Source organism: Pinus tabuliformis, chromosome 7 (assembly GCF_031772625.1).
Source record: "Pinus tabuliformis cultivar Carrire ecotype Pingquan chromosome 7, CPIR1, whole genome shotgun sequence".
NCBI lineage: Eukaryota > Viridiplantae > Streptophyta > Pinopsida > Pinales > Pinaceae > Pinus > Pinus tabuliformis.
Genome location: NC_142293.1, coordinates 1,518,857,089 through 1,518,879,509, shown reverse-complemented (window position 1 = coordinate 1,518,879,509; position 22,421 = coordinate 1,518,857,089).

Here is a 22,421-nt window from a genome sequence, read left to right as displayed (position 1 = left end):
GTTATTATTTTTCCTTTTATAACTTTTATTACATGGATTTTTGAATAGGGTTGTTACATGAGTAGTAAAGCTGCTAGGGTTTGTATAGAGATTGATGAACTTGTGACAGTGATAATGATTGTAGTTGTAGGGTATGTTTGTAGGATGTACAATACAAGTTACATATTGTATGATTGCAAGAATAATAATATATTGAGGAAGAGATGGCAAGTAGATTTTGAGGTGAAGCATATTTGTTTGTTGAAGTAGAGTTTGTATTTGCAAAAAGTTTTGTGTTTTGTATTGTTGACAAGTAGAGGTGGATCCAGTCTGGAAATTGTGAAACATGGTCTATAGGTTGATTAGGCTGGTTGGGTGCTGCAAGTAAGGTGAGTGGAGTCTCCTTCAATCTGGAGCCTGTGAATACCTCAGGGAAACAAGGTGGTGCTAGGGCAGGTTGGAGCCTATGCAGGGCACTGTAGCATCCTTCTAATCATACCTCATAAACATGGTGTTAGAGCATCCTTTAGGTTAGAGCCTATAAATGAGGGCATTGGAGAATCCTTTAGATTGGAGCCTCCTTTAATTGCTGCTGAAAATATTGGAAGTTACAACCTCCTAATTGATGTAAACTATTGAAGACAAATATTAAGAACCATCCATTGCTTTTTCCCCCGGAAGGGTTTCCACCTAAAAATATTTAATGTATTGTATTTATTGTTGTGCATTGCTGAATGGTGTTGGTGATTACTTTATATTTATCTGATGATAATAATAGTTAATGTTATGTGAAGTTTAAATTAAATAATTGAAGAGAAATATTGATTCGTCCCCTCTCAATATTTCCAACAATTAGTATTAAAGTAGGTTCCTTCAGCTCTAACCTAACAGTTAGATGGTAGATCTCAGGTGAATCAATATGGGAAAGTGAAAGATGCAAGTTGCAAAAAAATAAAAATAATAAAATGAAGTTTCTAGTTTTACAACTAATGAAATGAATCATGTTGGTCTACTAGCTCTTGAATTTAATGAAGCCAAATATGAAATATGGGAATCTAGAATGAAAGTCCATTTGCAAGCTTAAGGATGTTATATATGGAATTTTTTTTGTTTTGAAGACACATCTACCGACAAATCTAGAAGGTATAATATGAAATCAATGAATGTTATTCTTGGTGCTCTACTAGATCCTGTAAAATCGAAATTTTATCAATGATCATCACCCAAAAGTATTTGGAAGAAGTTCCATGATCTCTACTCAAAAAAGCATGTAGATCAAGATGAAAATGGTGATTCAAATAAAGAAGATTCTCAAGTTGAATAATATGAAAATGGAGAAGAAGAAGAAGTAGAAGTGGACATTGAAGAAGTAGTATCTAGTGCCTTGATATAGCTGAAGAATATAGAGAAGGTAAATCACACACTCAAAGAAGAAGTTTCTCTCTTAAAACTCCAACTGTAAGAATCATAAAAAAAGAGAAAAACTTAGCAAATCAATTAGAATATTGTGTTCATAAGCATGAATGTGAATTAATATGAAAACAAAAGGAACTTGAGGTAGCTCTAACTTAAATCAACAAGCTTAAAGAATGGCAGAAGAAACATTTGTAGGAAATTGAAAAGAAGGATCATGTCATTAAAATTATACTTTAGTCATCAAGTGAGAAAAATAGAAGAAGAGAAATTCTATCTCAAGACCCAGGTTGAAAAATCTAAAAGAATCGAAGATGAACAAAAATTTCAAATTCAAAATAAATAAGAACATTGCATGAAACAAGAAGATTAAATCATATCATTAAACGTTGAAGATGACAAGTTTAATAAAATTTTGCAGATTTCACAGACTTTGGATGATATCCTTAGCTGCCAAAGATCTCCATGCATTAAAACAGGTATCGTCTATATAGGTGATAGCTCATCTAAGGGAGTTTCAAGATCCAAGACCTCATAGAGAAAAATTGATGAGAATCCTAACAACAAGATCCCTCAAAGTTTTAATTGAATTGAATGATGAAAGAAAGTTGAAAATGTTTCCACTGTAAGAAGTAATATTGATCAAGAATGGGTTGTACCTCCTCTAAGAAAGAATCCTTTTAAAACAACAACAAGAGAAAACATCTCGTCCAGGTACCCTAGGATGTTTAATTGTTATTTTTTCATGTTCTAATTTCATGCATTTTGCTAGGTACTACATAATGTGTGATAGGGATGATTATCAAAGATATTATTGAAACCCTAGAACCAAGTTTACATGATTGCAAGATAGATTTCAAAAATATTTTTCCAACAAAAAGTATATGTCAATTGCTCCATCATTCAGCCCTAACATTGAACGTTACAAATTCCATAATTATGGGCATATATCTCAATATTTCAAGTATAATATGGAATCTTCCATGAAAGACAACCCTAACACCAGGTACATGAAGGTCTAGAGTAAAAGCCAAAAGCAAGAAGATCAAGTGAATGAGAAAGTCCCTACAGTCAGGATTTTAGGTTTTGTAAAGTTGAAAGCTCATGATCAATTTAGAGTGTAAGATTTCAAGTTTCATGATGATTTGGCTGAAGAAATGGTTCATATGTTATTCTAAAGAATCCAATTTGATGACTCCGTAAATGTTCAAGAGGAGGATTCTTTGTAGCAGTGGTTATAGTTTGAAAATCTATCCTTGACAAGCTGATAGATGGAAGATTTGAAGAATTCATTATAGGAATGGTTAGAACTCTCAGTAGATTGGTTAGCTTTGTATTGAATAAAGTATGAACTTGGGAAGCAGAATCATGAACATAATTGCAGAAGTTCTTAGTTGTGTAAAATCATGAAAGGCATATCAATTCAAAGGGATAGAAGCACTTAAAGAAATATAGGTCTTTTGCATGAAATTATAAGGAGGAATTTCATTAGGGGGAGTAACCCTTTTCCATTCATGTAAAAGGGGAGAGAAATTAGGAAAGGAAGAACATAGACACGAAATCAGGGGAGAAGTGATTGCAAGGGGAGTATGTGTTGCCATCAATAACAAAGGAGGAGATTGTTGAATGGTGTTTTCATTGATGCCAATAATGGTCCGTTAAATGATATTAATATATATCTAACTTGCATTGATCGGAAGCTCCAAAGGACAAGGATCCCTAAAAATCCCTAGAAACCCCACACTTATTAAATATTTTGAGGATGCATATCAATGAATTTTCCTTAGAAAATATCATCACTTAATGCTTCTCTTAATGTAAATTCTAATGGTATGTGTCACACCATGAGGATCCTCATGGTTTGGGAGATATGATTGATCAAAGATTAAAACCCGTGATTTGTGGGCAAATTCCTTAAGATGGGATGATCTAGAATTTTATCATTAGCAAACATATTACTCAAATCATCAAGTCAAGTAGGATTTTCATTAATGAATTAAATCAAATGTTTGTGGCTAAAATATTTCATGGAGGGTTTCAAAATTCAAAATCATATCATAGGTGTAATTTGGCATCATATTAAAGGAGGTTTTTTGGGCTCCACATTTTGAAATTTAAAATTTAAATTTCCCTCAAAAAGAAATTCGGTACGCCCACTCTAGAAGTCACTTTGGCCTCTATATAAATAGCATATCTAATCATCTATTGGCTATGAATTAAGTGTATCGAACATGAGGAAATAAATGTTTGCGGCCAGGGGACTCTTGAACATTTGAAGGAGGGTCAAATTATATGGAAGATATGTGGGATAAATTTTGGTTTTCATTGGGACTAAAGGGTTTCATTGGAATTCAAAATAATTTCTATTTTAAGGACTAATTTTTGTATTATTTTGTACCTGATCAATGAGAACTATGTGTGAAATCCTTGTTCATCTTTTTTACTCTTGAGCAACCTCTCTCGACCCTCTTTGTACATCAATTGGTAAGAAGTCGAGTTTAGAAGTCATTTCTTTTTACTTGGGCATGGTTCTTTGCTCGAGTAATACAATCTTGCACCTTCTGAAACTATTAAGAATAGTTTGGACCTACCTTGAAAATAGATATTTAACAAGTTGGAAGCAGTGTTAAAAAATTTAAGGTGAATTCTTATAATAGGTGCAACCCTTTTCTCCAGGGAATATTTGTGGCAATCTTAGGGCTCAAATTTGGGCACACATGGAGACCCTTTTAAACACCTTCTAACAAAGATTTTGTGCACATGATTAGTAAATATTATAAGGTATTTTGGATAGAGGACTAATTCAAGATTGTGGGTAGGCATGTATAATATTCCTCCGAGGTCACTCCTGTGTAGATTTGGGTTTATCATAGTAATTTTGATGCAAGTTTTCAAGTAAAATTTTGAGGAAAAGCTAAGAGTATAATTGTGGATATCCTTGCATATACATGTGGCCTTAAGGATGGTATGTTTGTGGCCTTTTTCAGAATGATCTGAAACACATACTTGCAGAGAGGGATGGACTTAATTATAGAACATAATTTCACCCATTTTGATTACATATTCAATGATCTTGTGGTTCAAATGGTACATTGTAGAGACCCTTGGGTTAGAATTTGACTAGTATTGATATATATCTACAATAATATATATATATATATATATATATATATATATATATATATATATATATATATATATATATATATATATATATATATATATATATATATATATATATATATATATATATATATATATATATATATATATATCATACCTTTCTCTTGAATTAGTTTTGTTATCATTAGTTATATTTAGAGATTAGTCTGGGTACACTCCCTTGATTGTGGAAATTTTTTGAGTTTATTCTAAGGTGAAATCACTCGCATATCGGTATTATATTAGAGAAAAATATTAAGTTTTATAAGACATTTTTGTGCCCAAAATAATTTTGTTAAACTTTTACCTTCATCTCATCACTGTACTATTTTGTAGAGTTTGTTTTCAAGCATGATCTAGGGGTTGCATAGGGTGTGATATTGCATGTCTAAAGTAGCATTTAGACTCCACAACTTTGAAGGAAGTAAATATAATTAAATGTGATGTAAAGGCCTCTAATATCAGTAGATATGAAAATGAATTAAGTTGCCAACATTATGTATTGGTACATGTGGTGTTCTCAAGTACCGATGTTAAGGAATGATTGTATTGTTGATTCAATACTAAACCCAACTTTGTATTATCATGACTGAACTCTAAGTATCTAGATGATATGTATAATGTTATCAATGGTGCATTTATAACTTAGGTAAGCTAAGGTTCATTTTTATGTGATAAATAAATAAACATACACATGTTATTGAGAGTTGGGTTTGGTTATAGTCTAAAGTATTGAGGGAAAGTATGCTTTGATGCCATGACTTAGCTGTTATAATAAGAAAAGTTGTATATACATTATTGGTGTACCTTGAGAATGTAAAATTGAACTAGATGATAGTGTAGTTGTATATGAGCTGTGATATATATATATATATATATATATATATATATATATATATATATAAATTACACATAAGGTTGTTAAAGGTAAGGTTTCTATGTTGAAAACACTATTGGTGTATGTACCATGGGAGGTGTTGGGCAGATTTGTTGTCATTAGGGTATTGCAAAGAAACATTGTGATTATGTGATATGAGACAACATTTGTTAATAGTTAGGCTTAATGTGTTACTCCTATGATGGAATTTTCATTTTTGATTCTAAGTGTGACACTATTAATGCATTCAATATATGATAGTAAGCTAGGGTTTTCAACAGATAATGTGTCTAGCTACAGTCCAAATATGTATTCAGGACAAACATCCAAATTTCCTTATAGAAAGAAAATTTGAGTAAAGACATCACGATGAGTTGAGCTGAGATTTTATACATGAGATTGTGTATGTAGGCATTGATAATAGGACAAGATACTTGGCTAATATGCATTATAGAGATGAGCAGTGAAGCTGCTAGGGTTTATGTAGAATTTGATGACCTTGTGATAGTGACAGTGATTGTAGTTGTAGGGTATGTTTGCTAGTTGTACAATCTAAGTTTCAAAATGTATAATTAATGGACTACAATATATTGAGATAGAGATCCCAAGAATATTTTGAGCAGAAGAAAATTTTATTGTTCAAGTAGAGTTTGTATTTGCAAAAAGTTTTATGTTTTGTATTGTTAACGAGTAGAGGTGGATCTCATTTGAAAATTATGAAACGTGTGCCTCGATTTAATTAGGGTGGTTAGGTGGTGCAAGGGATGATATTTGAGTCTCCTTCAAGTTGGATCCTAACAACACTTTATGGTTGCAGGGTGGTGCTAGGGAAGGTTAGAGCTCGTGCAAGAAGTTCGAGCTTCCTTCTAGTCGAAGCTAGTAAACAGGGTGTTGGAGCATCCTTTAGGATCGAGCCTAGAAACCAGGGCATTGGAGTGTCATTCAGGTTGAAGCCTATAAACCATGGAGCTAGAGCCTCCTTTAGTTGGAGCCAAAAATATTGGATGTTGAAGCTAGCTAATTGATGTAAATTATTGAAGACAAATATTAATAAGGATTTGGTGGTTTTCGTCGAGGAAGGGTTTCCAAATAAAAATATTTAGTGTATTATCTTTATTGTTGTGCATTGTTGAATGGTGTTGATGATTACTTTATGCTTGTCTGATGCTAATAACAATTAATGCCCTATGAAGTTTAAATTAACTAATTGAAGAGAAATATTTATTCAACCCCTATCATTATTTCTAACATAATCCCTAGCCATGGTGCAACATAGTTATTTTAAATATAGGATTTTCTTCATCTCTAGATGTGTATAACATTTATTGAATCATAAATTTTTATTCATACATTGTGGAAATATCACATAATCTTTGGGAAGAAATATGTCAACATATTTATTTCTACCTAATTTGACATCACTATAGAATTTTTCATGTACAACCCTTACCAGGTTTGTTAGGGGTAGTGATTCTCTTGCTCTTGCACTTTCTTTAAGGAAATTATCTCTACACTCTTAAGGTATCTATGTCCATGAATGAGTGAAGTGACCTATGTATCCACAAGTTAGAATTGTAGTTAACTCAATAAAGGATAATTTATTATTAGTAGGCCTCTCTAGGTTGATTCCCATCTATCCCATGCATGTAGTGCTTCATTAATTTTTGTATGGGATTTACAGTTGAAGTCAGAAATAGGGACTAAGTAGTTGAGACTTGAAATGGTGGGACCTTTTGCAGTATTAGCAGGCTCTACAATATGTCAGTTTCTTTTATTAGAGGATGACAAAGTGGTAGGATCAGTGAATTAGTATCCCATATATTCTTCTATACTATCACTTTGATCCTAATTTCTCATTTTTTTGATGCAATATATGGGATTTGTTATTTAATACTAAATTTCATGAACCTTGCACCTTAAAAATGATAAGAAACCAATAATTATAGTCCTCTTCGATTGAGTAACCTCCTTTTACAATGAATACAATGCACGATAAAATATTTGATGATCCTATGGCTAATTCTATTTAGTGTATATATAGGAGACAATTGGTACAATTATAATACAATGGGGCCATGAAGCTTCTAGCCAATATAATAATATAACAATAGAAATGTAATAAATTAGTATGTAGGGATTAAGAAGGGGGATGGGGTAACATAGGGCTTAATGTTTTTTATAATTACTCAAAATTTCAATAGTTTTTGACTTCCTTAGTTATCATATTCATTATCTTTACTATTGCGCTCATTTACGTACTACCTTGAGGATTGTTAGCCTCATTGATAAAGCATAAAAATGATACCATAACTAGTATGCATTGACAACTTTTTTTTTTCTAGGAAAGTATCTCATTCCACTTAAACATCAAAATTGAAGGAGAAAATATAGGATCCTAGAGAGAAACCAACCTCCCAATCTAATTTTATTTAAACTGAAACAATTATCAACTATGATAGGCTAAGTGTTTGTCCACTAATTTTTGAGAACTTTAAAATGATGATTGGCCTAGAAAATAGATGATATAATTTTTGGAATTGTATGAACTAGAAACTCTTCATTAGGCATTTTACTATTAATATTTATTCGTAGTTGAGATGACCAAAGTTACAATGTCTATAAAATAACCTTTATACCCAATCGAAACCTCATTGAGATGTTGGAACATAGGTATAATTCTTTGTTGATCACATTGTTGACTCTTGGCTTGAATGCCTAGACTAGAAAGAATTGAGAAATAAATGTTGTGGAGCGAGAAGTTTAATTGGATAATAAACCAAAGGAAATTGTTATGTCACATTTGAAACTACTAAAATTCGTGAAAATGGAAAATCATAGTACCTTGTGTTTGAAATATAACCAAGTTCAGTCTTCATAATTTTGATATTATAAAAAATAAAAAAGGTGGTGTTTGATTTAAAAGAAAAAGTTATTTTATCATGTCCTACATGGACATTTAAAGAAATAAAATTCAATTGTTAAGTATGATTTTGTGTCTCAAAATTGACCAAGCTGGCCCTCCTGAGGACAATTCAACTTTCCCAAAGGATGTGTCCCTTCGTATGAGCGAACAATATTTACGAATTTGTATCTCTATTATGAAGGACAATATTCATATCTATATGAGACACTTATCTTCTGTGGTACATGAATTATTTGAGGGATAATATTTTGTAATGATGTGAGCCTAGTATGGAAACATAGATCCGTGTTATCTGCGCTTACTGTGGCAACATATTTTTTGTATTGTGAGAATTATTGAGACACTTGATTGCAGTAGCATATGGCATTTTAAAGACACTATTGTGGAAAAACATAGGGAGGTTTGACTTGGAATTTGGATTACTGGTTAGTTTATCTATGACTTGGATTTCTTTGTCTAACAAAAGATTCTATAAGGAAAGGATTATTGGGTTTCCCCTTGCAGGATTTCATTTTTATTTTAGCCTAATTTCTGATGTCCCTTGTCTTCTTTTAAATTATACTTCCATAATTGCTTGACTACCTAATTGAATCAAGAAAATACTAAATGAAGAACATATATAATATTCACAAGTAATTAGTACGATTAGAAACTATAGATTGCACTCGAATTTCTACACCATGGACTATAAAGAGGGTTTCCTTGTCCAATTGTTCATATAAATTATCATATTCAAAAAATAAAAATAAAATACAATTACAATACATAATTTTTCCATTTTAGAGAGAATCTTATGATGCAAATTTTGAACCAAAAGTCATAGTTTCCATGTGATGCAAAAATGGATCTTCGATAAACCTCTAAGTCTAAAAGACTTCATATAAGAGGTGAAGGGTGCCAAATGACACACAAACTTTGTAAATAAAAGGAAAATGAAAGTCGTAGGTTGTTCTCAGAAATAGTCTCATTGCATAGATCTCCTCATTCTGAATCCAACGCAAATTGAATGGGTGAAAACAGACTTCATATGAAGGAGTTATCATAAAAAGAAGTTCCCCTTTTGTTGTATGGGAAAGAGGCTAAAAACATGAGAAAATAGCAGAAAGCAAGCCTATCGGAGGTCAAAGAAGAAGTGAATAGGGGTTGGCGGATCTGGCCGATCAACGGTCCAAATCCGATTGGCATATCGCATCTGCACTCATAGGCAGATCGGCAATCGCAATCGGCGTTGGCGTAAACCATATTATATGGGAAGGTCGCGGACTTATGCGATATGCAATTACGAAAAGTCGTATCGCAATATCACATTGGCAGATTACCATGGAGCAAGGCCGATATGCTACAGGTTATATGTGCGATGCGATGTCCAGATCCGATGGGGAGATAAGCCAGATTTAATATATTTTGAAATCCGTTCGATGGAATTTTTAACGTATTTTCATGTATTTCGTTTATTAAGCGAAATACAAAGGGGAGCGTTGATGCGATGTAAACCAGACCCGAAAGGGTTCCGGAATGAAAATATATAACATTTCAAATCCACCCAAAGCCATATTTGTGTTATTTTCCATGTTTTAACGTATTTTAAAAATACAAAGGGGAAACCTATGGAACAGACATTGTGACATGTGATAGTGGTTCGTAGGTGGACCCGATAGGAAAATAAAGCACATTTATGAAAATTTGAAGTCTGGGAACAGTGTTTCCCGCAAATTTTTCCATGTATTGCAGTGTTTTCTTGTGTTAACATAGAATGACTGTTTCTGGGGAAATTTAAGCGCCGGTGGTTCATTACGTTATGTGATAGGTGGCATTCATCCCTGAGGGCATTTAGCAATGATTGATAATGCTCAAAGAAGGGATTTGAGTGGACCAAAAGAGGAAGATAAAGAACCTGAGAGGGACAATGAACAGACAACGCCATTTTGGCTTCAAAGCCATGTATGTCAAAGACAGAGGGGCTGGTTGAGTTGTTGATGGTGGTCGAGTTTTTGTTTATTGCTGATTACTGAAAGTAGAAGTAGCAAAGAGCCGAGAGAGCAGAAAGAGAGAGAAAGAGCTGAAGAGATACTATGCAGAGCAGCTTAGGGAGCCTTAGGGTCACTTGAAGTTCAAGTGAAAAGCTAGAGAGTTGAAGGTTGCAGAAGGCAGAAAGAAGCTAGTGTGAAGAGCCAAAGTGCCAGAGCGAGAGCCAAAGAGCTAGAGTCAAAGCCAAGAGGCAGAGCAAAGAGCCAAAGAGCTAGAGTCAGACCCAAGAGCTAGAACTAAGAGACAAGAGCCAGAGCGAAGAGCCAGAGCTTCAAGAGCCATGGGATAAAATGGTGTCTGAACCCACTATTTTTGTTTCAAAATAGCAGGAGTTGAGACAAGATCTTGTAAAAAAGACTTACACCATAATCCCAGAGAGCCTAGCTGAGTTGACTAGAGCTCTCAAAGATGTAGCCTAAGAGTTGTGGGTGAACTCCTAATTAAACTATTGTCTTATATGTTTATTATTACTACTGCATTATTCACTGTTATATGCAATTATATATATGTTTAAGCACATTTACATATTAGCATGCAGAAAATAATTTAAAGAACATAAAAAATCGACAATAAATGTAGGCATATACCTATACTTTCAACCATTTCTCAATTCCGCATTGGTTGATCATTAAGACTTGGGAAAATATTCAAGTTCTTGGAGTGGGAGAGGTTCTTGTATATTAGATAAGAAACCTAAGAGCCCCATTTCAGATCAGATGGCATCAGGGCTTAAGATTGATTAACCCCACCTTCAAGGAAGGTTATATCAGAATTCTTGATTGAAAGAGAAATGGTTGCTTTTCTGAAAGGTGTTTGGGCAGTCAAGGATTGATTCTCTAATTGATTATATGCTCGTTTGCACACTAACTATTTGCTGAGTTTGCAGAGGTGAAGGGAAATCTATTGACAGCTCGGTGCAGGAAGGACAAGAAGGAGAAGGGCTGAGGGCACTCTTCTTATTCCAAAGGACCTCAAGGAAACCCAAAGCAAAAGAGGTTTTTTGCAAGAGGTTTCTTAAATAATCTCTTTATTTATCTTGTTGAAGTTTTCTTTGTTCATTGGCATAATGAAAACTTCTACACGTGGGTCCTCAAATTTTGCTCTCTTCACAAGATTCTTTGATGAAGACATGAGGCAAGAGTTGTCCACCATGATGGATATGGTGAGAGAAATGTATGAGGGTGGAAGGGAGAGCAACATACTTATAGAACAGATGAATTCCATGAAAAAAGAGAAGCAGTTTCCTACTAACAAATTGTAGGAAATGGAGAGGCAACTTCATATTGCAAATATGAACCTGAAGAGGATGAATGAGTTGGAAACACAGCCGTTTGTTTCCCAAGAGTCCTTAGTCAAGTACCAGCTTGAAGAAGAGGTAATCCATTCCAGTTTATATTCAAATTCCCCTGAGAATGCTTATATTGGTTCTTTTGAAAAACATACTAAAGCCATAGGTTCGAAGCTAATGTGCAATATGGGCTATGAAGGAAAGGGCTTGGGAAAGCATGCACAAAGTATTGTTGAACCAATAATGGTTGAGGAAAGGCCTAAGTATTTGGGTCTTGGCTATGGATAGTCTTATGGAGAGAATTCCAAAGCTGCCTGAAAGCCATTGAAACACTTCCAAGAAGGAGTTTCAGTTCATGTCCTCTACCTCAAAAGTGTGACGGTTGTATTTAAGAGGAATACAATACCTTGAAACATCAATTGCAGGATGTAGGTGTGTAGAAGCACGCACTTGAACCAGAGAGTTGGGGAGACTCTAACAACCTTAAAGAGATTGATGGTGTTCCAAAGGGAGCCATTTCTTCATTTGCTTCACCTCCTCATGAAGGCAATAGAGGTGAAAGAGGTAGGTATAAATCTGGTTCTAAACATTTTCCTTTTGATTTTACAAAGCATGATAATTTTCCACATAAGTATAGGGAAAGAGTTGCATGTTCCTTCTATGGTTTGGATAGCCATAATGTTTCTAGATGTTGGAAGAGAATGGCCACATACAGGAAACTTTTGAAGGAAAAGAAGCAAGCAGCCAAACGTCCATTGCACAAGGCAAACCATGCTATCAAAAAGATGCACATGTAGTGCACTTACTGCCATAAGCAATGACATCTTGCTGCAAAATTTTGGACACTAAATCCAACAATGCTTCCACCAAAGCTAAAGAAAGTGGAAAAAGAAGATGGCAGAAATGGAAAGTAAGATTCCATGAGTGATTTGTCTCAAAATGATTCACATGTTGATGCTGATGTGCAGAGAAAGGTAGTACCTTTGAAAGGGATTGGTAAGGAAGGGTTAGAGTTCTTATCCGGTTGAGATTGCATGTCTATTGATGCATCTACATTATATTTCATTTCAGCTTCAAAAGTACGATGTGCTTAAGTGAAAGTTGAAGGAGGAAATGCATGCATGAGCATGAGATGCATGAACACAGGGATGTTGATGATTTCCTTGTTTTTGAACATGTATGTGTAATTAACTTGCAGGGTTGATTGCTTTGACATGCATGTGATTCCATGTTGACTTGGGAGAAGTTAACTTGGTCTCCAAATGGAGATAATGATGAAGTGTTTCATCTGTTGAAAAAGAGTCCAAATGGTATTTTTCTACACACTTTAATTGAAGGGTTATTTGTTTAAAGGCATGTTTTGTGGGCTTGTTATCTAGTCCATCATTTGTATACAGATGTAAGAAATGGAGGTTTTAACAAGATGTGAAATCTGTTTCTTTTGTTGAAGCAGGAGTTTAGGCCATCCAAGTTTTTTTTTGTATGCCTGTTGTTGTTAACAGTTGTTGTTTACAGCTTTCAAACAGGTACAAATGAAAGTTTGTGGAGAAGATTTACTTCAAATTTGTTTGAGCCACCTTGGATCAATGACGAAGGAAAAGAAGTTCAAACCACCTCCTATCACCAGTTCAGCATAAATTCTGTAGGAAGGCAAGGAGGAAGATAGTTCTTCCCAAGAAGACCAGCCCATCCAAGAAGGGAAGTGGTCAGAAAGTATTGGTGCAGAGGCACTATGCAAAGGCAAGTGTAGGGAGGCTGAAAGAAGAGGGTGAGCTACTCTCATTTACTGTTCATTTCAGTATATCAGTCTTTTGGAGACCAAAAGTTCTTTTAGTGGGAAGGTGTGATCCAAAAATGGATCCTAGATAAATCTCTAAGTCTAAAAGACTTCATATCAGAGGTTAATGGTGCCAAATAGCACACCTCCTTTGTATATCAGAGGAAAATGAAAGTTGCAGTTTGCTCTTAGAAATAGTCTCATTGCAAGGATCTCCTCATTTTGAATCCAATGCAACTTGAATGGGCAAAAATGGACTTCGGATGAAGGAGTTATCATAAACAGAAGTTCCCCTTTTGTTCTCTGGGAAAGAGGCTAAAAACATGAGAAAACAACAAAAATTGAGCCTGTCAGAGGTCAAAGAGGTAGTGAATAGGGACCGTTGAATCTGGCCAATCAACAATCCAGATCCCATCGGCATATCACATCGGCAGTGACAAGCGGATCAACAATCGCAATCGGCGTTGGCATAAAACATATTATATGGGAAGGCCGTAGGCTTATGCGATATGCGATTGTGACAAGTCACATCGCAATATCACATTGACACATTACAATGGAACGGGGCTGATATGTTATAGTTTGTATATGCAATGTGGTGGCTGGACTTAATGGGGCGATAAGCCAGATTTAATATATTCTGAAATCTGTTCGATGGCATTTTTAACGTATCTTCATGTATTTCATTTATTAAGCGAAATACAAATGGGAGCGTCGATGCGATGTAAACCGGACCCGAAAGGGTTCTGGAATGAAAATATATAACATTTCAAATCCGCCCAAAGCCATATTTGTGTTATTTTCCATGTTTTAATGAATTTTAAAAATACAAAGGGGAAACCTATTGAACAGGCATTACGACATGTGATAGCAATTCATAGGCAGATGCGATAGGAAAATAAAGCACATTTATGAAAATTTGAAGTCTGGAAACAATTTTTCTTGTGTATCTTTCCATGTATTGCAGTGTTTTCCTGTGTTAACATAGAACGACTGTTTCTAGGGAATTTTAAGCGTTGGTGGTTCATTCTGTTATGGAATAGGTGGCATTCATCCCTGAGGTGATCCAGGAGGATGTTGGTGGCCACCCACCTGTCCTATTTGGACCCCCACAACTGTCTCTTTCAGCTTTTTCAGTATCCTAAATTGTAGCATAGTTTACTATTTTTAGTAGTTTTTCAGGTCCTGAACTTCCGGAGCCGTTTTGAGGCCCTAAACGACGTTTTTTTGGGAATCTGGGGCAACATCAGTCCATGTTGCCTCCCAAAGTGGTAGTACTCGGATAGATCTTTCTAACGAGCTATCGTACGCGTCAAACGAAGATCGTATGCCAAAGTTACGACCCCGGGAAATTGATGTACCAATTTACCCAAACAGGGCCCACAATTTGGCGTTTCATCTTCTAGGGTTAGGTTTCCGGATGTGAAGGGTTTTCCATTGTTTCTCAATAATAAATAGGCCTTCGAGCCTCATTGTAACACAGTTCAGAACAGTTCAGAGGCATGTAGCCGCCACATCTCTTCTCAGAGATAAGCTACCATCGCCCTAGCTAGTGTCTTTCCATTTATGTTTGTAAGCATATTTCAGTATTTTCCATTAATGAAATGAAGTATTATTTCTGCTGCATCTCTGTTTTTATGGTTATCGCATCTCTGTATTTATGGTTATCTCTGTAATCTATTGCGTTCCTGTCTAAATCTGGATCAGTGGTATCAGAGCGGTCTGCTTTTTCTCTGTTTTTCTTTGCATGTCCCCAACAAGGTCGGGATATAAGGAGTTAGGGCTTGAACTGGTCGAACCTTTGCAAGACCAGCCTCGCAAATCCCGTCAGCCTCCCATGTTGGATGAGAAGAAAGACGAGGGGGCAGGAGATCCTATCAAAATCTTGCTCGAAGAAGCCCTCGAGAGGCAAAGGAACGCGATGATGGATAGCTTTGCGCAGATCCTTCAACGGCTACCCAGAGGCGACGCATCGGCTTCCAACAGCGACTCTGGAAATGCCACACCCTTCAAGGTACATGTTAATTTTGAAATCCCCATCTTCGAGGGTCAAATAGATGCAGATGTCGTAGATAAATGGTTAAATCTGCTAGATGGGTATTTTTCTGTTCACGAATTTTCAAGTCAGGAAAAGATTGTTTTTGCTCTTCTCAAAGCAGCCCCCCACGTCAAGGACTGGTGGGAAACCTACTGCGAGCAGAAGGATGAAAGTACAGGCTCACTATTTTCAGCCGCACCCACTTGGAATGACTTCCGGGATGCCATCAAGGAGCAGTACTACCCTGTCGGAAGCTATGAGGACAACTACATCAAATGGACCACACTATGGCAGGGACGAGACCAAGATGTGCCGGAGTTCACAAACATTTTTCATACCCTTCGCACACAGTTGGGTATCAAAGATTCTGAGCTGCATCTGGTACTCAAATACCGTGGCTGCCTGCACAAATACATCCAGGAAGAGATGGTGTTCTTGAACATCTCCTCAATCGGCACATCATACCGATATGCTGTCAAAATCGAGCAAAAGTTCAAACAGAAGAAGCGAGACTTTGGATCTGCAAATGTGAAGCCCAAAGGACAAAGCCAAGGCGGGGCAGCCCAAGACAACCCGATGAAGTTGCAAGAAAATAACAATACCACGAAGCCGAAGGACACAGGAAAGAGGTGTGAGTTCCACAAGAGTCCCACTCATAACACAAGTGAGTGTCGGACCAAGCAGTCACTTGTGGCCGAGTTGAAGGCTTCCGAATCAGAAGCATGTTCTGACCCTGAGCTAGAGCTCGACAAGGGGAATGGCAAAGGGAAGCAAATCATTGATGTGGATCCCAGTGCCACTGTTACCACCGCCAAGATCCAGAAAGATGAGCCCGAAAATCCAAAGGAAGGGGAGCGTCTTTTCCACTCACAGATGTGGGTGAAGGGTTCGCCGCTACAATTCATTGTCGACAGTGGCAGCCAAAAGAACCTCATTTCAGCAGAGGTCGTGAAGCGGTTGGGCCTACCGACTACACCACACCCACAGCCGTACAGTATTGGGTGGCTTCATGAAGGACGAGATCTCAAAGTTCGCTAGCAGTGCCACCTTCCCTACAACATCAAACCATTCACAAACGAGGTATTGTGTGATGTTACGCCTCTGGATGTTTTTGATGTATTATTAGGCCAACCATACTTGTGGAGGCGACATGCTGTGTATGAGTCCAGGCCTCGTGCTGTCATTATTTCTTTGAATAATTCATTATACAAGATACCGGAGGTAGCCCCACCTACCGCCACATCTTTGATCACTACCAAGAAAGGCAGCAAGCTCATATCACAGACCAGGAAATTCATCTGTCTGGTTCACTCCAAAAATAAGGGGAAGATCGTTGCTACATCCATGACCCCTACAAAGGGTTCCTCCACACAGCAGCAGCAACAAAGGGATACGGTCATGAAAAAACACAGGAACAACTTCTCCTCACCCACATGGGTACCACACAAGTTTCAGGTGGGCAACAAAGTCTGGTTGCATCGACAGAAAGAACGCCTTACTAGAACCCATCAGAAGCTTAGACCACTCCGACATGGTCCTTACAGCAGTACCAAGGCTATGGGGAACAATGCTTTAGAGCACATCATTCCTCCATTCGTTCGCCTGCAGCAAATGTTCAATGTGGACCATCGTCGACCATGCTTCCCACCATCACTGGACACATCAGAGATTGCAGGACAAGTTCAGCAGATGGAGGAACTCAATGCAATGGGGACAATTGCTTCCTAAGGGGCGAGGAATGATCCAGGTGGATGTTGGTGGCCACCCACCTATCCCATTTGGACCCCCACAACTGTCTCTTTCAGCTTTTTCAGTTTCCTAAATTGTAGCACAGTTTACTATTTTTAGCAGTTTTTTCGGGTCCTGAACTTCCGGAGCCGTTTTGAGGCCCTAAACGACATTTTTTTGGGAATCTGGGGCAACATGGGTCCATGGACTGATGTTGCCTCCCAAAGTGGTAGTACTCGGATAGATCTTTCTAACGAGCTATCGTACGCGTCAAACGGAGATCGTATGCCAAAGTTACGACCCCGGGAAATTGATGTACCAATTTACCCAAACGGGGCCCACAATTTGGTGTTTCATCTTCTAGGGTTAGGTTTCAGGATGTGAAGGGTTTTCCATTGTTTCTCAACAATAAATAGGCCTTTGAGCCTCATTGTAACACAGTTCGGAACAGTTCAGAGGCATGTAGCCGCCACATCTCTTCTCAGAGATAAGCTACCATCGCCCTAGCTGGTGTCTTTCCATTTCTGTTTGTAAGCATATTTCAGTATTTTCCATTAATGAAATGAAGTATTATTTCCGCTCCATCTCTGTTTTTATGGTTATCGCATCTCTGTATTTATGGTTATCTCTGTAATCTATTGCGTTCCTGTCTAAATCCGGATCATGAGGGCATTTAGCAATGATTGCTAATGCTCAAAGAAGGAATTCAAGTAGACCAAAATAAGAAGATGAAGAGCCTGAGAGGGACAATGAACAGACAATGCCGTTTTGGCTCCAAAGCCATGGATGTCAAAGAGAGAGAGGCTAGCTAAGTTGTTGAGGGCTGCTGAGTTGTTGACGGTGGCTGAGTTTTTGTTTGTTGCTAAATGTTGAAAGTAGTAGTAGTAGAGAGTTGAGAGAGCAGAGAGAGAGAGAGGGCCAAAGAGCTACTGAGCAGAGTAGCTGAGGGAGCCTTGGGGTCACTTGAAGTTCAAGTGCAAAGCCAGAAAGCTGAAGGTTTCAAAAGGCAGAAAGAATCCAAAGTGAAGAGCTAGAGAGCTAGAGTCAGAGCCAAAGATCCACAGTTAGAGCCAAGATCCAAAGCCAAGAGCCAAAGAGCCAGAGTTAGAGCCAAGAGCTAGAACCAAGAGCCAAGAGCTAGAGCTAAGAGCCAGAACCAAGAGCCATAGTTTCAAGAGCTAGGGGATAAAATGGCATCTCAACCCAATGTTTTTGGGTAAAAACAACAAAAGTTGAACCAAGATCTTGTAAAAAATACTTACACCATAATCCCAGAGAGCCTAGTTGAGTTGACTAGAGCTCACGAAGATGTAGCCCAAGAGTTGTGGGTGAACTCCTAATGAAAATGCTATCTTATGTGTTTATTCTTACTGCTGCATTATTCACTGTTATATGCATTTATATATATGTTTAAGCACATTTATCTATTAGCATACGCAACAAAATTTAAAGCACCTAAACAACCAATAATAAATGTAGGCATATACCTATATTTTCAAGCATTTCTTAATTCTGCAATGGTTAATCATTAAGACTTGGGAAAATATTCAAGCTTTGGGGGTGGGAGAGGTTCTTGTAGATTAGACAAGAAACCTAAGAGCCCCATTTTCGGATCAGGTGGTATCAGGGCTTAATATTGATTAACCCCACCTTCAAGGAAGGTTATATTAGAATGCTTGATTGACAGAGCAAAGATTTCTTGTCTGAAAGGTGTTTGGGCAGTCAAGGATTGATTGTCTAATTGATTATATGCGTGTTTGTAGACTGACTATTTTTTGAGTTTGTAGAGGTGAAGGGAAAGCTATTGATAGCTCAGTCCAGGAAGGACAAGAAGGAGAAGGGCTGAAGGCACTCTTCTTATCCCAAAGGACCTGAAGGAAACCCAAAGCATAAGAGGTTTGTTGCAAGATGTTGCTTAAATAATCTCTTTATTTATCTTGTTGAAATTTTTTTGTTCATTGGCATAATGAAAACTTCTATAAGTGGGTCCTCAAATTCTGCTCTCTTCACAAGATTCTTTGATGAATACATGAAGCAAGAGTTTTCCACCATGATGGATATGGTGAGAGAAATGTATGAGGATGGAAGGAAGAGCAACATACTTAAAGAACAACTGAATTCCGTGAAGGAAGAGAAGCAGTTGCTTGCTGACAAATTGCAGGAAATGGAGAGGCAACTTCATATTGCAAATATGAACCTAAAGAGGATGAATGAGTTGGAAACACAACTCTTTGTTGCCCAAGAAGACTTAGTCAAGTACCAGCTTGAAGAAGAGGTAAGCCATTCCAGTTTGTATTCAAATTCCTCTGAGAATGCTTATATTGGTTCTTTTGAAAAACATACTAATGGCATAGGTTCCAAGCTAATGTCCAAGATGGGCTATGAAGGAAAGGGCTTTGTAAAGCATGCACAAGGTATTGTTGAACCAATAATGGTTGAGGAAAGGCGTAAGTATTTGGGTCTTAGCTATGGACAGTCTTATGGAGAGAATTCCAAAGCTACCATGAAAACCATTGAAACACTCCCAAGAAGGAGTTTCAGTTCATGTCCTCTACCTCAAAAGTGTGAAGGTTGTATTCAAGAGGAATACAATGCCTTGAAACATAAATTGCAGGCTGCAGGTGTTCAAAAGCACACAGTTGAACTAGAGAGTTGGGGAGACTCTGACAACCTTGAAGAGATTGATGGTGTTCCAAAGGGAGCCACTTCTTCATTTGCTGCACCTCCTCATGAAGGCAATAAAGGTGAAAGAGGCAGGTATAAATTTGGTTCTAAACGTTTTCCTTTTGATTTTACAAAGCATGGTAAATTTCCACATAAGTATAGGGAAAGAGATGCATGTTCCTTTTGTGGTTTGGATAACCATAATGTTTCTAGATGTTGGAAGAGAATGGCCACGTACAGGAAACTTTTGAAGGAAAATAAGCAAGTAGCCAAAGGTCCATTACACAAGGCAAACCATGCTATCAAGAGGATGCACATGTAGTGCACTTACTACCACAAGCGAGGACATCTTGCTACAAAATTTTCGACACTGAATCCAACAATGATTCCACCAAAGATGAAGAAAGTGGAAAAAGAAGATGACAGAAATGGAAAGGAAGATTCCATGAGTGATGTGTCTCAAAATGATTCACATGTTGATGTTGATGTGCAGACAGAGGCAGTACCTTTGAAACTTATTGGTAAGGAAGGGTTAGAGTTCTTATCCAATTGAGATTGCATGTCTATTGATGCATCTACATTATATTTCATTTTAGCTTCGAAAGTTCGATGTGGTTAAGTGAAAGTTGAAGGAGGAAATGCATGCATGAGCATGAGATGCATGAACACAAGGATGTTGATGATTTCATTTTTTTTGAACATGTATGTGTAATTAACTTGTAGGGTTGATGGCTTTGACATGCATGTGATGCCATGTTGACTTGGGAGAAGTTAACTTGGTCTCCAAATGGAGATAATGATGAAGTGTTTCATCTATTGAAAAAGAGTCCAAATGGTAATTTTATACATGTTTGACTTGACGGGTTATTTGTTTAAAAGCATGTTTTGTGCGATTGTTATCTAGTCCATCATTTGTATATAGATGTAAGACATGGAGGTGTTCACAAGATGTGAAATCTGTTTCTTTGGTTGAAGCAAGAGTTTAGGCCATCCAAGTTGTTGTCTGTATGCCTGTTGTCGTTAATAGTTATTGTTGGCATCTTTCAAATAAGTACAAATGAAAGTTTGTGGAGAAGATGTACTTCACATTTGTTTGAGCCACCTTGGATCAATGACCAAGGAAAATAATTTCAAACCACCATCTATAACCAGTTCAGCTGAAATTCTATAGGAAGGCAAGGAGGAAGATAGTTCTTCCCAAGAAGACCAGCCCATCCAAGAACAGATGTGGTGAGAAACTATTGGTGTAGAGGCACTATGCAAAGGAAAGTGTAGGGAGGATGAAAGAAGAGGGTGAGCCACTCTCATTTACTGTTCAGATCAGTATATCAGTCTTTTGGAGACCAAAGGTTCTTTTAGTGGGAAGGCGTGATCCAAAAATGGGTCCTGGATAAATATCTAAGTCTAAAAGACTTCATATAAGAGGTTAAAGGTGCCAAATGGCACACCTCCTTTGTAAATCAGAGGAAAATGAAAGACGCAGGCTGCTCTAAAAAATAGTCTCTTTGCAAAGATCTCCTCATTTTGAATCCAACGCAACTGGAATGGGCGAAAATGGACTTCAGATGAAGGAGTTATCATAAACAGAAGTTCCCCTTTTGTTCTTCGCGAAAGAGGCTAAAAACATGAGAAAATGGCAAAAAGCGAGCCTATCGGAGGTCAAAGAGGTAGTGAATAGGGGCCGTCAAATCTAGCCAATCAACAATGCAAATCCGATCGGCATATCACATTGTTGGTGATAGGCGGATCGGCAATCGCAATCGGCGTTGGCATAAACCATATTATATGGGAAGGCCGTAGGCTTATGCGGTATGCAATTGTGACAAGTTGCATCACAATATCACATCAGCACATTATCATGGAGTGGGGCTGATATTTTATAGGTTGTATACGTGATGCGGTGGCTGGGGCAATAAGCCAGATTTAATATACTTTGAAATCTGTTCAATGGCATTTTTAACGTATTTTCATGTATTTCATTTACTAAGCGAAATACAAAGGCGAGCGTTGATGCGATGTAAACCAGACCCGAAAGGGTTCCTGTTGAGTCTTGAAAATGTCATTCATTTGCATTATACTTTCACTATTATGTCCATTATATCACCTCCATTTCACCTCCATTTCACTACTATGTCACCACGTTCATCCCACTTTCATTATTATTGGGCCACCTTTATGTTTTTCGAATATTTATTATTTCTAAGCCTTTTAAGTGAATTTGTGGTTAAACATTAGAAAATAATGTGCATATGCTTATACCTAACAAATGGGATGAGATTTTTGACATGTGTAGGTTGAAAGGAGGCTTCTAGAAGACCCTTATGTGGCACTCTAAGGCCAAATTCGAATTTGGTTGGAAATAATCATGGGATCATGAGGATATGTGTCACATCTCCTAATTGTATTGTAACTCTAAAAAGACATGTGTCTTATCAGTTCCTATTTTGATTAGGACTCTAGAGGTAGAGTGAGAGATTCATGGACTATCATTAATGAGATGGCTCTCATCTTTTTGTATAAATAGGAGATCTCTCTCCTTCATTT